At 44.8% G+C, this 25,318-nt stretch overlaps 1 protein-coding gene and 1 long non-coding RNA gene across 2 annotated transcripts in view; one reads left to right on the top strand and one right to left on the bottom strand.

Annotated features, from left to right (window-relative positions):
* LOC144681874 (uncharacterized) overlaps positions 1 to 10,769 on the top strand; it is a 371,446-nt gene extending 360,677 nt beyond the window's left edge. Inside the window, exon 3 of the long non-coding RNA XR_013576867.1 lies at positions 9,767 to 10,769. This is a non-coding gene — a long non-coding RNA (uncharacterized LOC144681874). The remainder of the gene's footprint in view (positions 1 to 9,766) is intronic.
* LOC144681873 (RNA-binding Raly-like protein) overlaps positions 1 to 25,318 on the bottom strand; it is a 1,117,315-nt gene that overhangs the window by 515,131 nt on the left and 576,866 nt on the right. The window lies entirely within an intron of this gene.

Below are 25,318 nucleotides of genomic sequence, written 5' to 3' on the forward strand. Positions count from 1 at the left end.
GTTCAAGAAAGCAGCTCGCCACCACTTTCTCAAGGGCAATTAGGAATGGGCAATAAATGCTGGCTTGGCCAGCAATGTCCAGATCCCACAAATGAATATCAAAAAAGGGGGAGTATGTCAGGAGCAGTACCTGGCATATACGTAACAATGAGGTGCCAGTCTGGTGAAAATACAACACAGGGTTACTTACCTTTGGGCAATCTACTCAAAATGAATTTTCATATGGACAATGAAGTGAATTGAGTGAATTAAGGCTTAACCATTGAAGCAGCATGCAATTGACAGATCTAAGCAATCCCACAACCAACGGATCAGATCAATGTTCTACAGTCCTGCCATATCCAGTCGTACATGACAGTGGACAATTAAACAACTAATTTGAGGAGCAGGCTCCACAAGCATCACCACCCTCAATGATTGTGGAGCCCAGCACCTCGGTGCAGAGGACAACGTTGAAGCATTTGCAATCATCTTCAGCCAGAAGTACCGAGTGGCTGATCCATCTCAGTCTCCTCCTGAGGTCACCATCATCACAGATGCCAGTCTTCAGCCAATTCATCTCACTCCATGCGATATCAAGAAACAACTGAGTGCACTGGATACAGTAAAGGCTATAGCCCCCAACAAAATCTCAGCTATAGGGCTGAAGACTTGTGTCCCAGAACTAGCTTGCGCCTTTAGCCAAGTTGTTCCAGTACAGCCACAAAACCAACATCTACCTGGCAGAGTGAAATGCAGTCCAGCTATGTCTTCTCCACAAAAAGCAGGACAAACCCATTTGGTAAAATACTGCCCAAACAGTCTAATCTCTATTATCACCAAAGAGATTTAAGGTGTCTTCGAAAGTGCTATCAAGCGACACTTACTCACCAATAATCTGTTCATTGATATAAAAGCAAAATAATGCGGGCGCTGGAAATCTGAAACAAAACTAGAAAATGCTGGAAAAACTCAGCAGGTCCAGCAGCATCCGTGGAGAGAGAAACAGAATTAACATTTCGAGTCTATATGACCCTTCTTCAGAGCTGTTCACTGACCTGTTCACAGACCTGTTCACTGATGTTCAGTTTGGGTTCACCAGAACCACATGGCTTATTATAGTCTAGGTCCAAACATGGACAAAGAGTTGAATTCCAGATGTGAAGTGAAAGTGAAGGTCTTTGACTTCAAGGCAGCATTTGACCAATTGTAGCATTAAGAAGCCTTCGTAAAATTGAAGTCAATGGAAATCAAGGGAAAACTCTCTACTGGTTGGAGTCATACCTAGCACAAAGGAAGATAGCAGTGGTTATTGAAGTCCAATCATCTCAGCCCCAGGACATGGCTGCAGGAGTTCCTCAGGGTAGTGTCCTAGGCCCAACTATGTTCAGCTGCTTCAGCAATGACCTTCCCTCCAACATAAGGTCAGAAATGGAGATGTTCGCTGATAATTGCACTGTGTTCAGTACTATTCGCAATACATCAGACACTGAAGCAGTCTATGCCTGCACAGACAACATTCAAGTTTCGGCTGATAAGTGGCAAGTAACATTCGCACCCCACAAGTACCAGGCAGTGACCATCTCTGAAGCAGGAGGTGACAGGTTCAGCTGAACTCCCCAGCACATGGGGGACTGCTGGGGAAGAGGCATCTGTGAGGACGCAGTCAGATGACGAGCCTCTAGATTTGGCCTTCCAACTCCTTGTGGAGAGTCAGCAGGAGGCGAGGGAACATCATGAAGTGCTGCTGGAAGCCCTTGGCAGAGTAGCACGCAAGTCAGAGGAGTGTGTTCACCTGCTCTCTGATGAAGTGGTGCCCAAATGTGCACGCATTGAGGTCTCCATGGGGAGGATGACGGATGCCATGGAGACCCTGCTCCAGCAGAATGTTGGGGTGCGCATAGACCTGCACTCCATCACGGGAACCATGGCTGAGTTCCTGTGGTGGCAACGTGAGAGGGAATCAGGGCACCTCGAGGTCCCTCCAACTGCTCTATCTGCGGTGACAGAGGACAAGGTTGAGGGGCTCACAGGCAAAGGGGGCCCAGAGGGAGAGAGCAACCTCTGAGGTTCCTGAATGGATGACCCAGGGGTATCCAGCTGCTCCTCCTCCCTCCCTCTGGGACTCCTTTGCCTGTGACCCCCTGAACCTCGTCCTCTGTCACCACAGAGGGAGCAGCTGGGCCACAGGAGGACAGCCAAAGCAAGCCGGGGCCTCAAGTTCGGCTCTCCAGGGGACCCACACCGAAGTCATCAGAGGCAACAAGGCCAACCATTGCGCAGCCTGTCTCCACCCCTGCTGCGGATGTCAGGACAGCACCTAGAAGAAGTGGTAGGCCTAGAAAAATTAAGAATTCCTGATCACGAGTGTTTTCATGGATGAACACATTTTGTCACTTTATAATCTGAAAATGTATTCACTTTCACTCAGTAACGTGTAACGATGTCTTTCAGCTTCATTTACAGGCTTCACAAGTCCTCCCCCTGCTTCCCCTCTCACTAGCAGCTCAGCGCATGCAGCTGGACCAGGAGTGATTCTGGAGGGAGAAGTGCATTTGTGGCATGGCCTCTCGGAGCCTCATGCAAGCACTCTCCCACGCATGCAGAGCCTTCCTCCATCACACTCATCTCAATCTTCTGAGCATTTTCAGTGCTGCCTGCTGGAGTTCTCTTTCAGTTGTCCATCTGAGCTGACCTGCATGCTTCCTCCACCTGCACTCCTGCCCCAATCCAAACTCCTTCCTTCCCCCAAGTCCTGCCCACCCGTCCTGCCGAACTCCTTCCCCACTCCGAACTCCTTCCCTTACACCTTCCTAATTGTTTCTTTATCAGCTTCTTGGTCCTCCATTGCTGAATTATGAAAAGCTTCCAATCCTCAGGCTCGCTCCTTTTTTTGGCAACTTTATAAGCAATTTTGATCTAATAGAATCTTTAACTTCTCTTGTTAGCTACAGTTGGATCACTTTTCCTGCTGGGTTTTTGTGCCTCAAGGGACTGTAAATTTATTGTAAACTATGTATTAATTCTTTAAATGCTAGCAATTGCCTGTCTACCATCATATCTTTTATCGTAGTTTCCCAATCTAGCACAGCCAAAATGCCCTTCACAGTTTCTTTTGTTTAGATTTAAGACGCTAGTCTTGGATTGAACTGCATCACGTTCAAAGTTAATGTAAAATTCTATTTATTATGGTCGCTTTTCAATAAAGGGTCCTTTACAGCAAGACTATTAATAAGCCCTTTCTTGTTGCCCAATATTAGATCTAAAATAGCCTGTACCCTAGTTTGTTCCTCAACAAACTGTTCTAGAAAATAATCTTGCATGCATCTACCCGACAATGTGGGAAGTTGTCCAGGTATGTCTTGTACACAAAAAGCAGGATAAATCCAACCCGGCCAATTACTGCCCCATCAGTCTACTCTCAATCATTAGCAAAGTGATGCTGCTAAGAATGATGCTTAGCAATAACCTGCTCACTGACGCTCAGTTTGGGTTCCGCCAGGATCACTGAGCTTCTGACCTCATTCCAGTCTTGGTTCAAACATGGGCAAAAGAGCTGAACTCCCGAGGTGAGGTGAAAGTGACTGCCCTTGACATCAAGGCAGCATTTGACCGAGTATGGCATCAAGGAGTCCTAGCAAAACTGGAGTCAATGGGAATCAGAGGGAAAATTCTCCGCTGGTTGGAGTCATATCTAGCACAAAGGAAGATGGTTCTGAGGTTGGAGGTCAATCATTTCAGTTCCAGGACATCACTGCAGGTGTTCCTCAGGGTAGTGCCCTAGGCCCAAACATCTTCAGCTGCTTCATCAATGACCTCCCCTCCATCATAAGGTTAGAAGTGGTGATGTTTACTCATGATTGCACAATGTTCAACACCATTCACGGCTCCTCAGATACGGAAGCAGTCTATGTCCAAATGCAGCAAGACCTGAACAATATCCAGGCTTGGGCTGACAAGCAGCAAGTAACATTCATGTCACACAAGTACCAGGCAATGACCATCTCCAACAAGAGAGAATCTAACCATCACCCCATGACATTCAATAGCATTACCATCACTGATTCCCCCACTATCAACATCCTGGAGATTACCATTGACCAGAAACTGAACTGGACCAGTCAAATAAACACTGTGGCCATAAGGGCAAGTTAGAGGCTAGGAATCCTGTGGTGAGTAACTCACCTTCTGACTCCCCAAAGCCTGTCCACCATCTACAAGGTACAAGTCAGGAGTGTGATGGAATATCCTCCACTTGCCTGGATGAGCGCAGCTCCAACAACCCTCAAGAAGCTTGATACCATCCAGGACAAAGAAGCCCACTTGATTGGCACCCCTTCCATGGTGGCAGCAGTGTGTACTGCAGAAACTCACCAAGGCTCCTTAGGCAGCACCTTCAAAACCCACGGCTGCTACCATTTGGAGGGACAAGGGCAGCAGGCACATGGGATCACCACCACCTGGAAGTTCCCTTCCAAGCCACTCACTTCCTGACTTGGAAATATATTGCCATTCCTTCACTGTCGCTGGTTCAAAAATCCTGGAACTTCCTCCCTAACAGCACTGTGGGTGTACCTATGCCACAGAGACTGCAGTAGTTCAAGAAGGCAGCTCACCACCACCTTCTCAAGGGCAATTAAGGATGAGTGATAAATGCTGGTCTAGCCAGCGACACCCACATCCCATAAATGATTTTTAAAAATCCCTGGAATTCATCCTCCACGGCAACCATGCTAATTTGGTTTACCCAGTCCACATATAGATTGAAGTCATCCACGATTACTGTATTAGCCTTGTTACATGCACCTCTAATTTCCTGATTTATACCATACCCTACATTACCACAACTGTTTAGTGGGCTACAAATAACTCCTACCAATGTTTGCTGCCCCTTGCTGTTTCTTAGCCCCACCCAAACATATCCACACCTTGATCTTCTGATCTAAGATCCTCTCTCCATAATATACAGATCTCATCCTTTATTAACAGCACTATCCCACCTCTTTCCCTTTTTGCCTATCCTTCCTAATGTTGAATACCCTTGAACATTCAGTTCCTAGGTAGTCACCCTGCAGCCACATCTCCGTAATGGCAATTAGATCATACTTGCTTACTTTTATTTGTGCTGTCAAGTCATCTACCTTGTGTGCATTCAGATCGAGTGCCTTTAATTTTGTCTTGATAACATTTTTCAGTATTTTGATCCTTTTTGATGCTGGCCTTTGTTTCTGTTGCCTTCCAACTTCACTTATTACTTTTCTTCCTACCATTACCAACTTTGTTTCTCTCCTATCTTAATTTGCTCTCTGGTTTCCCATCCCCCCTGCCAAGCTAGTTTAAACCCTCCCCGACAGCACCAGCAAGCACTAGCAAGCCTCCCAGTGAGGATATTGGTCCCGGTCCTCCTAAGGTGTAACCCATCCACCTTGTACAGGCCCTACCTGCCTCAGAACCGGCCCCAGTACCTCAGAAATCCAAAGCCCTCCCTCCTGTACCACCTCTCCAGCCACGCATATATGCTCCATCTTCCTATTTCTGCACTCACTAGCACGTGGCACTGGAAGTAATCCAAAGATTACTGCCTTTGAAGTCCTGCATTCAATCTCTTTGCTAGCTCCTTAAAATCTGCTTTCAGGACCTCATCCCTCTTTCTATTTCATAGATACCGATGTGGACCATGACCTCTGCTGTTCACCCTCTCCCATAAGCATATCCTGCAGCTGCTCAGTGACATCCTTGACCCTGGCACCAGGGAGTCAACATACCATTATGCATCACGTCTATGGCTGCAGAAACGTCTGTCTGATTCCCTAACTATTGAATCCCCTATCACTATTGCACTTCCTCTCTACTTCCTCCCCTCTTGTGCAGCTGAGCTGTGGTGCCACAAATTCGGTTCTGGCTGCACTCCTCTGAGGAACTCATCAGTATTCAAAATGCAAAATCAGTTAGTTAGCGAGATGGACTCAGGGGACACCTGCACTACCTGCCTGGTCCTCTAAGACTGCCTGTCAGTCACCCATTCCCTTTCTGCCTGCTCTTTCTTAACCTGCAGTGTGACCACCTACCTAAATGTGCTATCCACACAGTTCTCAGCCTTATGGCTGTGGCACATGACTCCAGCCATCGCTCAAGTTCAGAAACACGGAGCTCAAGTTTATGCAGCTGGTGACACATCCTGCACATGTGGTCATCTAGACCATAGGAAGCATCTACTACTTTCCACATGTTACCAGATGGCCATTCCACATAGCTAGGCTGCCGTCCCATGTCTTAACCTTACACACTATTATAAACCTGGAGACTAGAAATTTAGATCCTACTGCTCCTAATGACTTTATTACTTTATAGTAAATCTTACTACTATTTGAGTATTGCTTTTTGTCTTTCCCTCATCAGGACAGCTATGCAAGATAAACCTATAATAAAGAGGACAACAATTTATATTGCATGATAATAGAGTCCTGATTGGTTGCAAGTGGACTCTGATTAGAGGTGTTGCCATGGAGAATGCAGTGAACAGTTAACTGCCAAGCTTTTATTTCAAATTCAAACTAGGCAGGTCAACTCTGATTGGCCAAGGAATGGGGAATGAACCAGGAAATAGCAGTCCTTCAAGCTCCAAACAAAAGCTTGGGGGACAGCTATTCCCTGGTTCATTCCCCATGGTAATGCCTAGGCCAATTAGATTCAACCTGCCTGGTTTGAATTTGAAACAAAAACTTGGCAGCTAACAGTTAACTGTTCTCTACTGCATTCTCCATAGCAAAGCCTCTGCCAATCAGTGTCCACGTGCCAACCAATCAGCACTTTCTTCTCATGCAGTATAAATTGTTGTCTCCTTTACCATTGATTTATCTTGCATAGCTATCCTGATGAGTGCAAGATGAAAAGCTTTGATAGCTTGTCTCTTTTCTCAGTATTACCAATACAAATAAAACCTTATAATTGCTACTAAATTACCCAAGTTTTGAAAGATAAATGAGCACAATACTCAACAACTTGTTTCCCTGTGACATCACGCTTTGATTTTTCCTCAGCTTGCAGCCGATCCACTGACTGAGCCTGCTAACTCTTTTAAACTGGTCCACTGCCCTCTGTGCTCTTTTCAACACAAAGTTAAGGTAGCCACTTAAGAGACTAACATCTCCTCCCTCGCTGGACCTCCTCCCTCAGATAGCAAATTCTCAAGCTCACACTCTGTTACCAGAAGCACTCAATATACAGTTTCTGTCTTCGTGCTTGCTTATTTCATGTGCTTAGCAAGACCACTCCTAGTTATACTAGGTGAAATTCTATTGAGTTGGGGCAGCATGTTGACTAGAGAATCCAGCTCAAACTAGCTACCTAATCAAGTGACTGCAGGTGCCTCGCCTGTAGGGAGCTTGTTTTGACTAAGACTGAAAAAAACTCAACTTTAACAGTAAATTGTAGTTAAATTCTAAATGCAAACCAGACTAGATTTTAGAAAGAGATTAACCCTTAAAATTCCCTCATTCACCAAATTCCCAAGCTCACACTCTGTATCTAGCTGAGCTCAGTGTCCGGCTGCTGTCTTTGTGCTTGCCTACTCCCAAGTGGTCACTGACGCTGCACTCAGGAAACATAGATCCAAAAACATAACAGAACCCATCTGGGTCTGAATGGTTCAGCTACTCATTGGATAAGATCAAAAAAGATAACAATAGGTAAAGGATTAGAGTGAGACAGCTAGTTTTTCTGATGGGCAATACTTTAACATTGTGGAAAACCTACTTATTTTAAATGGTTTAATGCAGGCATTAAAGTAATGTCAATCTGAAAATCTAGACCAGATGGTCATATCGTGGCATTAAGACTTGTCCTTTATACCTGTAAATGTAACTGCTTAGAAATCATTTTCCCTCAGTTTCAGCTGGATGTGAGGTTGTTCATGTTACTATTGCTGTGTTATCTAACACAAAACAGAAGCTATGATTAATGGGATTTGACATTTGCAGATTACAGGTACTCTATTAAAGCAGATGTTATTACATTAGATTTGACTTCCCAGTTCCAGCAGTGTATTAGATTTCATAGATTATACGAACTTGGCAACAGTTTGCCTTTCATTTTGAAACAAAATCATCCAATTGAAAGAAATTGGGAGGAGGAATTAGCCTCGGGTAAATCAGGCAGTCATTGGGTCGGCTGCCCAATGTACACACTGTTTGATACTTAATCCCATTGGCTGCAATGGAACTGAAGATTAGGCACTGTGTATAATGGGGTTCCAATCCAATACAACCCGCTCTGCACCACCTCTGAGATGAATTGCTAGCTCTATACCTTTGATCTATTGACGCCAGTTGTGCCTAAATAGTGAAAACAGCAAAGGAGATGCTGTAGACAGTGTTTGGGATCTTGGATGGAAAAATTCTGCTGAAACGCCCAACCCTCCTAATTCTTTTAAAATTCTAAAAGTACACGCAATCCAATTTAAAGTTATGGTAAAGTGTTAATTTACATTGGAGGGAAACAGTCTGGATGTTTGAGGATGACAACAACAACTTATATTTATACAGTGCCTTTACTGTAATGACATGTCTTTAAGGTGCTCCACAGGAACATTATAAAACCAAGTATGATACTGAGCCACATAAGGAGATATTAGGTCAGATGACCAAAAGCTTGGTCGCAGAGTTTTAAGGAGTGTCTTAAAGGAGGAAAGCAACATAGGGAGGGTAATTCCAGAGCTTGGGACTGAGGCAACTGAAGACACAACCACCAAGGTGGAGCAATTATAATTGGAGATGCACTGGTATTGTCACTAGACTAGCATTCTAGAGAACCAGATTCACGAGATGTGGGCATCACTGGCTAGGACCAGCATTTGTTGCCTATCCCTAATTGCCCTTGTTCAGAGGGTATTTTTTAAGAATGACCAGGCCAACACCAGATGGGCTTTTACAACAATCAGCAATGGTTTCACGGCTTTTAATTCTAGGTTTTTTTAGATTAAAATTTCACCATCGGCCACGGTGGGACTTGAGCCTGGGTCCCCAGAGAATTACCCTGGGTCCCTGGAACATCAACCCAGTGACAATACCACTCTGCCACCACCTCCCTGTATGTCCATGTGGCTGGAAAATTCCAGTCATTGTTTCTCATGCTGGCCATGTTCACATCTGCTATTTTGTCTTTAAATCATTGTTTTACTTTTCGAGTTAGACTTACTAAGATAAAAGTTGTTATTTTGTAACAGAGCTCAGTTTCTTACTGCATTCAATGATCTTTGAACTATGAGCCAAGACAATGGACAATCTTGCACATGGGTTGGTCAACTATGACGTGGAATCAGGAGATGGAGTTTGATTGATGAGAGATGGGAGACACCATCAAAAGATTTGTAAACAACTTGAATATTGTGAAGTTCACAAGCCTCGCAGTGTTTGTGAGAAGAATTTGATAAGGACTCTTGTTTACCAGACCCTTGTTTTGAGAAAGTCTGACTAGATGCCTTGACAGGCTGGAATGGAGCCAGAAATTGGACTTAAAGGGACCCAGCCTCCAATGTTCAGGGCTGTAGCCAACGTGGATTAGTCAACCCCTTGAGAGGAAGTGCCATCAACGGGATGACTGATCCGAGTCAAGGTTATCTGGAGCCTCGGTGATGTATGAACCAAAGGAAATTTTACCATTTTGGGGAGCTGTCATGAACAGACCAATTTGGGGTTACCATTTGTAATATAGTATGTACTTGTATGTATTTGTAATATAGTGTATAGTATGTAAAGTTGTCTTTCTTCCTTTCTTTTAATATATATAGAGTGGGATTTTCTGGTCCTGCCTGCCACTGGGATCGTCCAGTCCTGCTGAAAGTCAATGGACTATTGGCTGGGCTGCCGAATCTCTCGCAGCACGTCCCACCACGATGGGGCTGCAAAATCCTCTCCACAGTGCTTTTTTACTTCCTTTCTTTTTAATAAAGTTTTCTTGCTTTTATTTTCTATTAATCATTAATAATTGTTTAACAGTTGTTTAATAAAGATTGTTGTTTTCACATACTATTGGGTGTTGAGTTACTCATTCCTGTTATATCTAGAGTGCAGCTCTTAATCTAAGCGAGACTCCGCAAGGGACTCTCACCCCCTTAAAGCGCTGATAAACTTAGAAAGCTGAGTGTAATTACTTTAGAAAAGCACAGACTCCACAGGGATCTGATGCAGATGTTTAAGATAATGAAGGGACTAGATTGTATTTATGCAGATAGTTCATTTCAATAGGGTTGGCCAGGAAGAAGCCAAGGTCATGCTTTTAAGCTGCACATGGATAGAGTTCAATTCGATGTCAGGAGGTCCCTACTTTCTCAGGAGGCACTCAACAAGCTGTTAGTTATAGATCTCTGGTAGCACACTTACCTTTATATCATAAGGTTCTGGGTTCAAATCCTACTCTAGGGCTTGAGCACAAGAATCTGGACTAACAGTGCTGAACAAATGCTGTGCTGTTGGTGGATCTTTTGGATGAGACATTAAACATGTCATCCGCCTGGCTCGGTGGATGTAAAAGATCCCATGACACTGTTCTGAAGAAGAGCGAAGGAGTTATCCCCGGTGTCCTGGCCAATATTTATCCCTCAAGCAACATCACAAAAACAGATTATCTGGTTATCGCATTACTGCCTGTTGAGAGCAAACTGCCTGCCTGCTGTGTTTCCCACATTACAGCATTTCCAAAAAAAAAGTACTCATTGGCTGTAAAGCACTTTGAGATGTCTGTGGTAGTGAAAAGCACTATATAAATAAAAGTCTTTCTTTCTTTTAGTAAAAAGTTGTATTTGTATAGTGGATTTAAAGTAGTAATAATCCAATTGCGCATCACAGGATTGTAACAAAAATAAAATGTGACGCCAAACCATGTAAGGAGATATCAGAATGGGTGACCAAAAGCTAGACCAAAGAGCTAGGTTCTAAGTAAGAGCTTAAAGCAATAGACTGAGAGGTGGAGAGGCTTAGGGGGGAAATTCCAGAGTTTAGAGTCTAAGCACCTGAAGGCACAGCTGCCAATGGTGGAGCACTGGAAATTGGGGATACTCGAGAGACTGAAACTGGAAGAGTGCGCAGCCTATGGAACAAGCTACTGGCTCATCCAGTGAATTCAGATTCATTACGTACATTCAAAAAAGAATTGACCAGTTCCTGCTGTGGAAGGTGGGGGTGGGGGTGGTGGGGGGGTGAGCACGGGGTGTAGAAATCACAGCATAGCAAACGTAGGTTGAATAATAAGTAATCAAAATGGAGGTCAGTGTGTTCTTCTGGTTTAGTTTCAATTGTTTAAGAGAATTGGAGAGGAATTTTTCAGGTGTTGTTCTTCTAAAATTGGCCCTTATATCGGATTATTCTTGTTTATTATCTGATTTTTTGCTGCACCCAGGAGGTCACGTGGCTGCTGGTGTAGTGGTGGGTGTTCAAAAATATGATGCTGAGGGCATCATGGCTGCAAGATGCAGGCTCAATAGATCTGCATGCTCCTTTCCTGTCATCATCTTTCATAGGCTTGTATGAGTTGTGAATGATGGAAATTGAGTGAATTCAGTCATGCATTACACACAGTTGGAACAAAATATCAACAATGTGGTAAAAATGCCACATTTTTCTGTTACTTCTATGTTTTATCATCAAAGTGTAGCAACTTCTGTAGAAAATGTTTTGTCAAATTGATTGTGGTGAAATGCTTTGAGTTTGTACCAAATAAGATTAATTCCCATCGGATTCCTAGTTCTTAAAGTAGCTGATTATTCAACATTTCTTTTTTATTTACACGCAACATGGAATATGCCATTACCATTAACTCACTGCTTTGTAGCACTATGCATCACTTTTGATGTTAATTAACTAACTCATAGCTCCCTGAATAACACCGTTTTCAGTACAGTTTCACTCAGTAGCTGAGCCATACAATGCAGATCTGAAACTTGGGACTTGCCTGGGTATTGGGACTTCCTCTTGCTCCTTCAACTCTGCTGAGACCCTGGTGGGGGGAGGGCATGGTGGATTGTTATCCATGCACTCAGGTTCTTGGCGGGATTCCTGCTTCTGCATGGACAAAAGAGCTGAACTCAAGGGGTAAGGTGGGAGTGACTGCTCTTGACATCAAGGGGCCTTAGCAAAACTGAAGTCAATGGGAATTGTGGGGTGGGAAATTCTTCGCTGGTTGAAGTCATATCTAGCACAAAGGAAGATGGTCGTGGTTGTTGGAAGTCATCTCAATATGAGGACATCACTGCAGGAGTTCCTCAGGGCAGTGTCCTAGGCCCAACCATCTTCAGTTGCTTCATCAAGGACCTTCCTTCAATCATAAGGTCAGAAGTTGGGGTGTTCGCTGATGATTACACAATGTTCAGTGCCATTCACGACTCCTCAGATACTGAAGCAATCCATGTCCAAATGCAGCAAAACCTGGACAATATCCAGGCTTGAGCTGATAAGTGGCAGGTCACATTCGCGCCACACAAGTGCCAGGCAATGATCATCTCCAACAAGAGAGAATCTAACCTTCGCCCCATGACATTCAATGGAATTACCATCACTGAATCCCCCACTATCAACATCCTGGGGGCTTACCGTGTTGTGTGGCACCACCAGAAACTGAACTAGATCAGTCATGTAAATAATGCGGCTACAAGAGCAGCTCAGAGAGCAAGGGAGGTGATGCCATAGTGACATTATCACTGGGCTATTAAACCAGACACCCAGAGTAATGCTTTGGGGACCTGGGTTCGCATCCCGCCATGGCAGAGGGTGGAATTTTGAATTCAATAAAAAGTCTAATAATCACCATGAAAACATTGTCAATTGTTGTAAAAAATTTGGTTTGCCAATGCCCTTTGGGGAAGGAAACCTGCTGTCCTTACCAGGTCTGGCCTACATGCAACTCCAGATGCACAGCAATCACTAATATTCATTACAAGCATACCGACTCCCACAGCTACCTCGACTACAGCTCCTCACACCCCGCTTCCTGTAAGGACTCCATCCCATTCTCTCAGTTCCTTCGTCTCCGTCGCATCTGTTCTGATGATGCTACCTTCAAAAACAGTTCCTCTGATATGTCCTCCTTCTTCCTTAACCGAGGCTTTCCACCAACAGTAGTTGACAGGGCCCTCAACCGTGTCCAGCCCATTTCCCGCGCATCCGCCCTCACGCCTTCTCCTCCCTCCCAGAAACATTATAGGGTCCCCCTCGTCCTCACTTATCACCCCACCAGCCTCCGCGTTCAAAGGATCATCCTCTGCCATTTCCGCCAACTCCAGCATGATGCCACCACCAAACACATCTTCCCTTCACCCCCCCGGCAGCAATCCGTAGGGATCGTTCCCTCCGTGACACCCTGGTCCATCACCCCCTACTCCTCAACCCCCTCCTACGGCACCTCTCCATGCGAACGCAAGATATGCAACACCTGCCCCTTCACTTCCTCTCTCCTCACCGTCCAAGGGCCCAAACACTCCTTTCAAGTGAAGCAGCATTTCACTTGCATTTCCTTCAACTTAGTCTACTGCATTCGTTGCTCCCAATGCGGTTTCCTCTACATTGGAGAGACCAAACGCAGACAGGGTGACCACTTTGCAGAACACCTTCGGTCTGTCCGTAAGCATCACCCAGACCTCCCTGTCGCTTGCCATTTTAACACTCCGCCCTGCTCTCTTGCCCACATGTCTGTCCTTGGCTTGCTGCATTGTTCCAGTGAAGCTCAACGCAAACTGGAGGAACAGCACCTCATCTTCCGACTAGGCACTTTACAGCCTTCCGGACTGAATATTGAGTTCAACTATTTTAGATCTTAAACTCCCTCCTCCATCCCCACCTCCTTTCCGTTTCTTCCCCCTCCTTTTTATTTTTTCCAATAATTTATATAGATTTTTCTTTTCCCACCTATTTCCATTATTTTTAATGTATTCCACCAATCGTTTATCTATACCTTTTATGCCCTTTTAGTCTTATTTCACCCCACCCCCACTAGAGCTACCTTGCTTGTCCTGCTATCCATTCTTAATTAGCACATTCTTTTAGATAATATCACCACCTTCGACACCTCTTTGTTCTTTTGTCTGTGACATCTTTTGGTTATCTCCTCCTATCACTGCTTGCTTGTCCCAACAACCCCCCGCCACCCTTCTCTCTGCCCCCCCCACCCCCCTTAAACCAGCTTATATTTCACCCCTCTCTTATTTTTACTTAGTTCTGTTGAAGGGTCATGAGGACTTGAAATTTCAACTATGCTCTTCTCCGCTGATGCTGCCAGGCCTGCTGAGTTTTTCCAGGTATTTTTTATTTTTTGTTCCAGATGCGCAGCAATGTGTTTGACTCCTAACTGCCCTCAGTTGTATCAAGCCGCTACAAAGTCTCAAAAAAGGAATGACTATCAACCTAGGCACTGGAAAAGACAACAGCAAATCTCAGCCTTGTCGACCCTGCAAAGTCCTCCTTACTAACATCTGGGGGCTAGTGTCAACACTGGGAGAGCTGTCTCACAGACTAGTTAAGCAACAGTCTGACATAGTCATCTTCATGGAGTCATATCTTACAGATAATGTCCCAGACACTATCATCACCATCCCTGGGTATGTCCTGTCCCACCAGCAGGACAGACACAGCAGAGCTGGTGGCACTGTGGTGTACAGTTGGGAGGGAGTTGCCCTGGGAGTCCTCAACATTGGCTCCGGACCCGATGAAGTCTAATGGCATCAGGTCAAACATTGGCAAGGAAACCTCCTGCTGATTATGACAAACCGACCCTTGGGTGTAGTATGGATAGAGGATTGGCTAACTAATAGAAGACAGAGAGTTGGGGATAAGGGGTACATTTTCAGGATGGCAACCTGTAACCAGTGGAGTTACAGCACAGGGATCAGTGCTGGGACCACAACTATTTACAATATATATTAATGACTTAGATGAGGGAAGTGGATGTACTATCGCCAAGTTTGCAGATGACACAAAAATAGGTGGGAAGGCAAGTGGTGAGGATGACACAAAGAGTCTACAGAGGGACATAGACAAGTTAAGTGAGTGGGCAAAAACTTGGCAGATGGAATATAATGTTGGAAAATGTGAGGTTAGGCATTTGGCAGGAAGAATAGAGGAGCTGAATATTATTTAAATGGAGGGAGACTGCAGAAAGCTACAGCACAGAGGGATCTGGGAGTCCTCATGCATGAATCCCAAAAAGCTAATATACAAGTTCAGCAGGTAATAGGGAATGGAATGTTGGCCTTTATTTCAAAGGGAATGGAGTATAAAAATAGTGAAGTCTTGCTAAAACTGTACAAGGCACTAGTTAGACCACACCTAGAATACTGTCAACAATTTTGGGCCCTTTATCTAGGGAAAGATATACTGACATTGGAGTCCAGAGAAGGTTCACTAGGTTGATCCCGGGTATGGAGGGGCTTTCTTATGAGGAGAGGTTGAGTAGGTTGGGCCTGTACTCAAGAATGAGAGGCGACCCTATTGAAACATATAAAATTCTTAGGGGGCTTGACAGGGTAGATGCTGAGAGGCTGTTTCCTCTTGTGGGAGAGTCTAGGATCAGAGGAAAAACTCTCCACAGTTGGAGTCATACTAGCACAAAGGAAGATGGTTGTGGTTGTTGGACATCAGTCATCTCAGCTTCAAGACAGCACTGCAGGAGTTCCTCAGGGTAGTGTCCTCGGCCTAACCATCTTTAGCTGCTTCATTAATGACCTTCCTTCCATCATAAGGTCAGAAGTGGGATTGTTCGCTGATGACTGCACAATGTTCAGCACCATTCACGACTCCTCAGATACTGAAGCAGTCCATGTCCAAATGGAGCAAGACCTGGACAATATCCAGGTTTGGGCTGACAAGTGGCAAGTAACATTCACACCACACATCTGCCAGGCAATGACCATCCCCAACAAGAGAGAACCGAACCCTCTCCCCTTGACTTTCAAAGGCATTACCATCACTGAATCCTCTACTATCAACAGCCTGGGGGTTACCATTGACTCAAAACTGAACTGGACTAGCCATATGAATACGGTGATTACAAGAGCAGGTGAGAGGCTAGGAATCCTGCAATGAGCAACTAACCTCCTGGCTCCTCAAAGCCTGTCCACCATCTACAAGACACAAATCAGGAGTGTGATGGAATGCTCTCCACTTGCCTGGATGAGTACACCTCTAACAACACTCAGGAAGCTCGACACCAACCAGGACAAAGGAGCCCGCTTAATTGGCAGTGCTTTAAACACCTTAAACATTCAATCCCTCCACCATCGCCACACAGTGACAGCAGTGCGTACCATCTACAAGATGCACTGCAGCAACTCACCAAGGCTCCTTCAATAACACCTTCCAAAGCCACGACCTCTGCCATCCAGAAGGACAAGGGCAGCAGATACATGGGAACACCACCACCTGGAAGTTCCCCTCCAAGCCACTCACCATCCTGACTTGGAAATATATCGCCGTTCCTTCACTGTCACTGGGTCAAAATCCTGGAACTCTGTCCCTAAAAGCACTGCAGGCGTACCTACACCACATGGACTGCAGCGGTTCAAAAGGGCAGCTCACCACCACTTTCTCAAGGGCAATTAGGGATGAGCAATAAATGTTAGCTTAGCCAGCGACACAGTTTGCTGATGATACCAAACTAGGTGGAAAAGTAAGCTGCGGGGAAGGACACAGAGAGGCTGCAAAGAGATGCAGGCCAGTCAGGTGAGTGGGCAACAAGATAGCAGATGGAGTATAATATAGTGAAGTGTGCAATTATTCACTTTGATTATAAAAACAAAAAAGCAGAATATTTTTAGAATATTTTTAAAAGGTAAGAAACTTGCTAAGTGTGGCTGTTCAATGGGAATGTACTGGTACAAGGAATGTAGAAAGTTAGCATGCGGGTGCAGCAAGCAGTTAGGATGGCAAATGACATGTTGGCCTTTATTGCAAGGGGTTTGGGATTCATGAATAAAGAAGTCTTGCTGCAGTTGTACAAGGTTTTGGTGAGACCGCATTTGGAGTACCGTGTGCAGTTTTTGTCTCCACATTTAAGATAGAATGTGCTTGCATTGGAGGCAGTACAGTGAAGGTTAACTAGATTGGACCCTGGGATGAGGGGGTTGTCCTATGATGAGAGGCTGAGTAAACTGGGTTTATATTCTCTGGAGTTTAGAAGAATGAGAGGCAATTGTTCAGGAATGTAGTCGGGGAATCTAAAACACGGAGGCACAGTCGCAGGATAAGGTGCCAATCATTTAGGGCTGAAATGAGGAGAAATTTCTTCACTCAAAGGGTTGTGAACCTTTAGAACTCTCTACCCCAGTACTGTTGATGCTCCATTATTGAATATGTTTAAGGCTGGGATAGACAGATTTTTGATCTCTCAGGGAATTAAGGGATATGGGGGCCAGGTGGAGTTGAAGGCCAAGATCGGCCATGATCGTACTGAATGGCGGAGCAGGCTCATTGGGCTGTGTGGTCTACTCCTGCTCCTATTTCTTATGTTCTCATGCCCACACAAATAAAAAAATGTGGCAGCCAATTTGCTCAAAGCATGGTCCCACAAACAGTGATGAGTTAATGAACAGATGATCTGTTTTTTAGCAATGCTGGTTTATGGGATAAATGTTGGCTAGGGTACTGGGGAGAACTCCCCTGCTCTTCTTTGAAATAGTAACCATAGGATCTTTTACACCCACCTGACAAGTTTATTGTCTCAAACAGAAATGGGAGAAAAAAATGGACTGAGGGTGCTGGGTGGTTAAAAACTACCCCTCCACCTTGCTGAAATTTAAATGCAAATGGCGGTGAGCTGACTGCCAGTGTGGCGCAATAGGAGAAGGTGGCAGCCTCACCACCCATTTTCCTACCATATCACCTGGTATCAGGCATAGCAGAGGAAAGTCCGCCACCCTTGAGCTCTCACATGTTCTAGGCTAGCTGATTACAGCCAAAGCATACGTTGAGGGGGTGTGATCCCTGAGCTGTGGAGCGGAAAATCAGGCAGAGTTCCCACTCCTGATCGCCACGCAACAATCCATTGGAAATGGATGCAGATTTGAGGTGAGGGGAGACAGTGGTGCAGTGGTAATGTCACTGGACTAATAGTCCAGAAGCCCAGGCTAATGCTCTGGGGATAAAGGCAAAATACTTTGGATGCTGGAAATCTGAAACAAAGAAAAAAAATGCTGGAAAAACTCAGCAGGTCTGATAGCATCTGTGGAGAGAAAGACAGAGTTAATGTTTCAAGTCCGTATGACTCTTCTTCAGAGTCTCTGAAGAAGAGTCTTACAGACTCGAAATGCAATTAGAGATGGGCAATAAATGCTGGCCTTGCCATCAATGACCACATCCCATAAAAAAAGGTCTCAACTGTTATATAGAATGGTCATCACCGAAACAAGCCATTCAGCCCAAATGGTCCATGCTGGTGTTTATGGTCACAAAGCACTCCCACCTATTTTACCTCATCTAACCCTGTCAGCATGCCCATCTATCCCTATCTCCCTCATGTATTTATCTAGCTTTCCTTTAAAGACACCTATGCTATTCACCTCAACCACACATTGCGGTAACAAGTTCCACACTTTAATCTCTCGGGATAAAGAAATGTCTTCTGAATCCCCAATTGGATTTGTTAGTGACAATCTTATATTTTTCGTCCCTAGCTTCCTCCACATGTGGAAACATTTTATCTGCGTTTACCTTGTTAAACACCCCGCTGAACACTCTCTGAAATCAGACACTGAGGTAAGGATTGTAGGGTTAATCATCCCAGGACTTGGCATTTAAAACTTGAATCCTGGCCACATGTAGAAGATGCATATTTATCACTGAGTAATAAAAATCATTCTAGAGTGATGCTGAGCTGTAGCGATAGCTCAAAGTTCAAGGTAAATTTGACACCTTAGAAATGACTCACTCGATATTTGGTCAAAGAATCTGGCTCATTGTGACTCGAAATCTAGTTGCTAATAAAAAAAACTGAAAGCATTCGGCAAATGTTCACTCAATGGCAAGAAACCAGGGCTGGGATTTTCAAAAGACTGTGGGGTCAGTATCTGGTACAGGCAGGATTTGAAAATCGCAGTCCCGGAGATAGTCCATTAGAGGATCCTGAGGCACCTGGGAGACCTACATCTTCAAAGGGATGCCAGTGGATAGGGAATGGGGAATGTGATCATCGCCAATTAATGGCCCCTTAAGCTCCTTAATGAGTTTGTTAATGGGCCTGCCTGTTCCTGGGTGCAACTTTGAAATATACTTCCAGGGCGCCCGGACATTCTTGTACATGTCCCCACAGAGGTGCCAGGTTCACCGTGGGCCCTAAGTAGATTTCTTTGCAGTTGCCTTCAAAAAAGATCTGTGGGGCCAATAATCACCTCCAGGAGCACAGACCCTTATCTTGTTGTGCAAGGCCATTACCTGCCTCGTTCTGCCTCTATGGTCCTCCCAGGAGTTGCCTGCTGTAATCAGCAAGGCAGTGACAATCCCCAACATGGCTGCCTACTGTTTTTGCCACTGGCATCAGGCAGGCAGCTCCCACCTCCTGGAGTTGCTCAGTACCTTTAAAACTCGTGTCGTGAGAGCACCCCAGCCTGAGCACAGGGTTGGGACCTGGAATCCATCTGGGTGTCGGGTTCCCGAGCCCACAATGAAAATCCAGCACCTGAAAACACCAACCCTTTTGAAGGTGCAGGAAGGAAACATCAAAATCACTGCAGTAGAAAGGTATCACAGTGTCTTGTATGATTAGCATTGACAAGGACGGCAAATCAAAGCTGAATGACCTGAATGGAAAGGGTGACTATTGTGAAGGTGATAATGGGACACCCGCAATAAGGTTATGAAAGAAAGTCAAAAGGGAGGTTGAAAAAGTGTTAATGGAACCTCAAAGAAAAGCTGCTCTTATTTTACACTCAGAGAGAAGGCAGGCTCTTACACACATCCCCCTTCTAGATAGTTAAACATTCATATTTTATCTTGAATATCATACAATGCAGTTCTGTTAAATATCAACTGTGATATAGTGGCAGTGTTGAAATCTCATCTGAAGTCCTGAGCTCAGTTCTGGGCACAATACGCCAGGAAGGATACCCTGGCCCTGGAGGATTTTTAACTCAGATTCACTACAATGGTAACAGGGTCAGAGGATTAACTTTTGAGGATGGGTTGGGTAAACTTAGTTTGTATTCCCTGGAGATTAGAAGGTCGAGAGAGAGATTTAATCAAGGTCTTTCAAATTATAAAAGAATTTGATAAACTAGATAGATAGAAGAAATGTTATTTCCTGTACTGGGAGAATGCAAAACAAAAAGGCAGAATCTTCAAGTTGAGCCAGGCCATTGAGTAGTGAAATCAGGATCCACTTTTCACATGAGGGCAGTAGAAATCTCAAATTTCTCTTCCCAAAAGCCGTTGATGCTGGGCCAATTTAAGATTTAAAGACAGAGATCAACAGATTCGTATTGGCTGTCAAGGGACATGGGTCAAAGGCAGGCAAATGGAATTGATGTACAGATCAGGCAGAATCTAACCGAATGGCAGAACAGGCTCATGGGGCTATGTGGCTGACTCCTGTTCCCATGTAACATCACTTTCAGATACTTTAATGCACATACATAGATGATCATCCATCTACATCTTAGAAGGTTTTAGAAGGAGTTCAATATCAAGAGGTTCTTGAAAATACCCCTTTCAGGTGATACATCAATGAGTACCAGATATTCGTCACATTTTTTATGTGCTCTCACTGCACTGCACTAATGCCTTGGGTATGTCGGTCTAGGCTTCCTACGCTGCCTATCTTAATTTGGTTACTTTTCCAGGAAGTCTGATGACTCCCCACATGGAGATACACCAGCCATCCAGCTAACTGTTTGACCTTGGGGTACTTAACATAAATTGGAGGCTCCGTTCCCTGCTGAAAGGAGGATGGGTGTATAAGTGTGTGGAGGTTGACCGACTCTGCTCTGCCTGGAAAATGGCCTTCTTCTTGCTACATTTCTCAGGCATTGACCTTCAAATTCTGAACGATTCCACCCCTTCCTTTATTGCAGAATCAACGCATTCTTCAGAAACAGTGGCGGGTTCTTCATGCACAGCGGTTTGGAAGTGTTGCGCAAGGGATATTTTGTCTCTTTGTTCAACAGCCCCCAAATTTCCATCCATTAAAGTGGAACATCCCAGCAAGGGCTGGAATTTCCACACCACTGACAATAATGAATAAGTTGAATCTGTGTCACAGTGACAATTGCCTTGGTAATGTCACTGATAATTTACTGTCCATTGCTGTATTTGGCTGGGCCCAACTGCATCTAGACAGTGTGGGCTAGTGGTAATTGCCACAAGTGCTGTATTAGCATGGAGGAAACATACTGCCACAAAGGTGAAACATGCACTGATATTGCTGCATACAGGGTGATCCTATTGAAGATTATTTGTTGATTTAACCTTCACAACAACCCAAAAGTGAAAATCTGGAATTAGTTCCAAACCATGTCACAGGAAACATAGAAATTTACAGCACAGAAGGAGGCCATTCAGCCATTGTGTCTGTGTCAGCTGTAAAAATGCTACCAGTCTAATCCCAAAGCTTGGTCTTGTAGGTTATGGAACTTCAAATGCATATCCAAGTACTTTTTAAATGCCTTGAGGGTTCCTATTCCACTCTTTCAGGCAGTGAATGCCAAACCCCGACCAGCCTCTTGGTGAAAAACAATTACTCCTCAACTCCCCTCCTTCTAACAATTGCCTTATATTTGTGCCCCGGTCATTATCTCTTTGCTAAGAAAAATATTTCTTTCCTATTCCCTTTATCTCGACCCCTCATAATTTTACACACCTCAATGAGATCTCCCCTCAGCCTCCTCTGTTCTAAAGAAAACAACACCAGCCTGTCCAATCTTTCCTCATAGATAAAATTTTCCAGCCTTGGCAACATCCTTATAAGTCTCCTCTGAAATGTCTCTAGTGGGATCACATCCTTCCTGTAATGCACTGACAAGAACTGTATGCAGTACTTTGGCTGCGATCTACCTAGTGTTTTATTCAGTTCTGGAAAAATCTCCTTGTTCTTATATTGCAAGCCTCAGCCAATAGAGGAAACAATCCCATATGCTTTCCTAATCACCTTAGCTACAGATCCTGCTACCTTCAGGGATCTGTGAACTTGCACTCCAAGGTCCCTTTGCTCCTCTACGCTTCTCAGATTCCTACCAGTTATTGTATAATCCATTTTCTTAATTGTCCTCTCCATATGCATTACCTCATACTTCTTCAGACTAAACTCCATTTGCCACTTTTTTGCTCACCTAACTAGTCCATTGAGATCTCCCTGCAGGCCACAGCTTTTTTCCTCACTATCAACCACGCGAGTGATTTTTGAATCATCTGTAAACTACTTAATCATGTCCCGTACGTTGAAGTCTAAATCATTGGTGCATATCATGTACAGCTTGGGATCTAGCACTGAGCCCTATGGAATCCCACTAGAAACTGCTTTCCAGTCATAAAAATACCCACTGAGCATAACCCTCTGCTTTTTGTCAGTGAGCCAATTTTAGATCCAACTTGCCACTTTCTCTTGGATCCCATGGGCTCTTTTTCCTTGACCAGTCTGCCAGGTGGGAACTTGTCAAAAGCCTTACTAAAATCCATGGAGACTACAACAAAGCACTACCTTCATAACACCTCCTTGTTACCTCCACAACACAACCTCCCCTTACAAATCCATGCTGGCTATGCTTGAGTAATCTGTGCCTTTCTAAATGATGATTTATACAAGCCATCAGAATTTTTTCCAATTGTTTGTTCACTACCGAGGCTAAGCTGACTGGCTTGTAATTGCTCGCACTGTCCCTTTCTCCCTCTTTAAACAATGGTATAACATTAGCAGTCCTCCAGTGCTCCAGCACTATAACTGTAGCTAGAGGGAATTGAAAAATGATGGCCAAAGACTTCGCTATTTCCTCCTTTTAACAGCCTGGAGTACATTTCATCCGAGCCTGGTGATATATGTACTTTCAAAGATGGTAAACCCTTAATATTTCCTCTGTCACTATGCTTACACCACCCAGTATTTCACGCACCTGCTCCTTAACTACAATGTCTGCAATGGAGACTCACTGGAGGAAGGCCTTCTTACATGGTTGGACTTGAACTGAAAACAAGATTTGGCTTAAATTTGGATAATGGGCTCAACCGGACTTTATAAATTAAAAAAATCCAAAAGAAATAGGCTTTTTTGGAGCGTGGGACCCCTCTATCCTTTCAATCTCAAAACAGCAACAGTGAAGTTCCCCATTTACGTGCAAACGTGCACTGAACTCTCTTGTGGTGGCCAATTCTCATTGAAGAGCTACCCTAGGCTCAGAACATGTGCCTTATCCCAACTGACTGTGGTAAAGTGCCAGCTGTATACTTACATCAATAAATCATGGCCATTGTGATGGATTCTCCTATGCATGCCCACACTCAAGATGGCTCAGTACAGAGGCAGCATCATTTATTAGTAGCCATCAGCAGCATCCAGTTTGATGCGATTGACATTTTCCCTCAGGAGGTTGCTGAAGTTAACCTTTGTGTCCCTGAATGCACTCTGAGGGCAGAATTTTCCATTGTGGAGATGAAATCTGGTGGCGGGCAGGAAAGTCAGCATTATTCCCATTGGGTGGCAGGACAACTGAACACATGTGATCGTCCACTGCTCAGCAAATTAATTATGCATACGTGAGGAGTACATTGAATCTTGTGATGTGGTGGGCAGGAAGACGCCTGCTCCTCTTTCATCTCATGGGGTCAAAGGTCCTAGCGCCATATTTAAAAAACAGCCAGACAGACATTCACTCATTACTCCTCCAGAGTCCTTGCAGCCACAGCTCGTGCTGGAGAAGCTGGAAGATGTGAGCAACCACATTCCAGGACATATGAGGGCTCCTCTGGCATTGCCTTTCGCTCATCTCTAGATCAGAGTGTCACCGGCAATACACCCATGGTCAGGCCAATGCTCGCCACTGCAGTGGTCCATGTTCACCAGCATCTGGACCTTCTAGAGGTCCTGCTGCCCCTTACTACTCAGGCCCTTGCTCCTCCCAACCCTGTGCCAACCAGCGATGGACCCTCCTTTGCCTCATCTGAATGAGAATGGTTACCAAGGCAAGGTTGCCTGCAGGCTGCATTGTCAATGCCTCAGTGGATGTATGAACGAATTGAAGTGATACATTTAGTGAGCACGTCCTTTACAGGATTCCTTCCATCTTAGAGCCAGCTGGCAAATGCTAAACACTTCACGTGGCCTCCATCTAGACATGGCATCCCCACCTCACCTCTTTCAAGTAAAGGAAGCCTGGATGACAAGAGATGGGGGTTCCTCCTGTTCATACTTGTCTACATATGGAGACATTGTTCTTTGGCCAGGGTGACTACAGTTATGTTCTAGAAGCCTCCCTCTAACACTTTTCTGCTTGTCTCCACTGCCCTCGAGGCTCTATGGAGAGACCATTGCCTTGGCAGCATAGAAAGAATAACCACATGATCCTTTCTCAGCCATGACCATTCACCCGGGTTGATGGAGGTTTGGAGTGGCGAGTTGGCTGCCCTCCACCAGCCGTGTCCCTTGGGGGCATCCACCTCCCTCCCTTCATCCCTGCCTCTGACTGCAACCAATGGCAAATGGCACAGAATGAACGGCAGCTCCACACTTTGCCAGGATCTCAATGTTATGAGTCGGGAACAAACTTGCTGCTTTGTAGATTTCACCATAGGCAGGAGAACACAACTGAGCATCTTTGGCATTCAGTTATCTCATAATTATTAGGATGTCCCCTTATTTGGCCACTTGTGCTGACCTTGAACTCCACCAACCCAAAAAGACCCTCCTCCCACCTCAAGGAATCTCACAGACTGACCAACTGCGTGGTCAAGGTCAGTTTGGAAAAATTATGCATGTCGCCTTTTAAACTCACTCTGCCACCTTCTACCCTCCCCCTGTCACCCATCAACTTCTCCCCATCACCCTAGACCCACCCAATATCACCATTCCTCTCCCCTCTGTCACATTTGAACCTCACCCCCTTATCCTGGACCCTTTTATGATCCACCTTCCCTGTCTGAACTTTCGAAGCTCTTACTGGTGGGGAACTTAGTTTGGGGGGCAAACTTAATTCTGGCAAGGTGGCCTTTTAATTGGCATTCATGAGATGCTAATGAATCCGGGTGGGGTTTCTAACTTTGTTCATCGGGAAACTCAACCCGCCTTTAACCCACCATCGCAGTCGGGAGAACAAAATTCCAAATTAATTTTCCGCCGATGGGAAACTGACTTTTTCAATCACACCAAACTAAATGCCCCTGTC

This window comes from Cetorhinus maximus, chromosome 6 (genome assembly GCF_964194155.1).
Source record: "Cetorhinus maximus chromosome 6, sCetMax3.hap1.1, whole genome shotgun sequence".
NCBI classification, from domain to species: Eukaryota; Metazoa; Chordata; class Chondrichthyes; order Lamniformes; family Cetorhinidae; genus Cetorhinus; species Cetorhinus maximus.